This window comes from Octopus bimaculoides, chromosome 2 (genome assembly GCF_001194135.2).
Source record: "Octopus bimaculoides isolate UCB-OBI-ISO-001 chromosome 2, ASM119413v2, whole genome shotgun sequence".
Taxonomy (NCBI): Eukaryota; Metazoa; Mollusca; class Cephalopoda; order Octopoda; family Octopodidae; genus Octopus; species Octopus bimaculoides.
The window spans coordinates 52,972,853-52,974,121 of record NC_068982.1 but is presented as its reverse complement, the minus strand read 5'-3'; the positions used below and the strand labels follow the sequence as shown (position 1 = coordinate 52,974,121).

The following is a 1,269-nucleotide window of genomic DNA, read 5'->3' as shown; positions in this document are numbered from 1 at the left end:
GGGGGGGGGGGCTTGTCGATTACATCGACTCCAGTACTCAACTGATCCTTAATTTACTGATCCCGAAAGACTGAAAGGCAAAGTCGACCTCAGCGGCATTTGAACTCAGAACGAGAAAACGGATGAAATGCCACTAAGCATTTTGCCCGGCATGCTAACGATTCTGCTAGCTCACCAATAATAATATTTCTTGCTTATTTGGGCGCAAGGCTAATCATTTTGAAGGATGTGGAGTCGATTACACCGATTCGAGTGCTTCACTGGTTCTAATTTTATCGACCTCGGCGATATTTGAAGAAATGCTATTCAGCATTTTGTTCGACGCGCTAACTATTCCGCCAGCTTATTGTCTCATAAACAACAACGACAACAACAATAATTGAAAGAAACGAGTTGTGGAAAAGCGCGTCTAACAAACGGAAACCATACTTGTTCACCGTCAAGAAAAAGCTGGAAATGTTGTAGGCTCAGTGCACATCTGCGCGTCATCAACCACGGCATTCCCAGTCCTCTACGAAACGGATACTGACAACAAATGGACTGTCTGACCAGTGGGATGCAAATCCTGCACAAAAAGTGGAAGAGCAAACGTTCCATTCTCATCAGCTATGCAGTTGAGTAAGGCACGGCGGTAGAGCGGAAGTAGATGACGAATGCGATGTAGGCGTTCGCAACCTCCACCCGTCTCTTCAGGCAGTTTCCTTTCAGCCCATTTCTTGGTAAAACTTGTCACCCTACTCGTCACCTCTTCCCAGTTCTTGTTCACCTGGAGGTCTGTACCAAACCAAACCTTAGCAATTTAACCATTTCATCCGTCCAATGCCCAACGACACTGCTGAACAGTATGGACCTTCTTCTCCAGTAGCCTCAGGCTCACGGAGTTCTAGTTTTTGCTTTTCTCATCGGATCTTCCGCATCATAGTCCTCACTGGATGCCCTTTGATTAGAACCTTGATTAATCGATTGGAACCTTCTCTTAAAATTTCAGGCCTTGTGCCTATAGTAGAAAGGATTATTATTAAGGGAATATAAGGCGATGAGAAAAGCAAAAACTAGTGTTTAACTGGTGCATACTTTATCGACCCCGAAATGATGTATGGCAAAATCGACCTCGGAGGAATTTGAACTTAGAACGTAAAGACGGACGAAATACCGCTAAACATTTTGCACGGCGTGATTCTACACGTACATACATACATACACACCCAAACATATACACTCAAACATAGATAGATAGATAGATAGATAGATAGATAGATAGATAGATAG

At 43.7% G+C, this 1,269-nt stretch overlaps 1 protein-coding gene across 1 annotated transcript in view; it reads right to left on the bottom strand.

Moving 5' to 3' along the window:
* LOC106867400 (uncharacterized) overlaps window positions 1-1,269 on the bottom strand; it is a 36,872-nt gene that overhangs the window by 34,947 nt on the left and 656 nt on the right. The window lies entirely within an intron of this gene.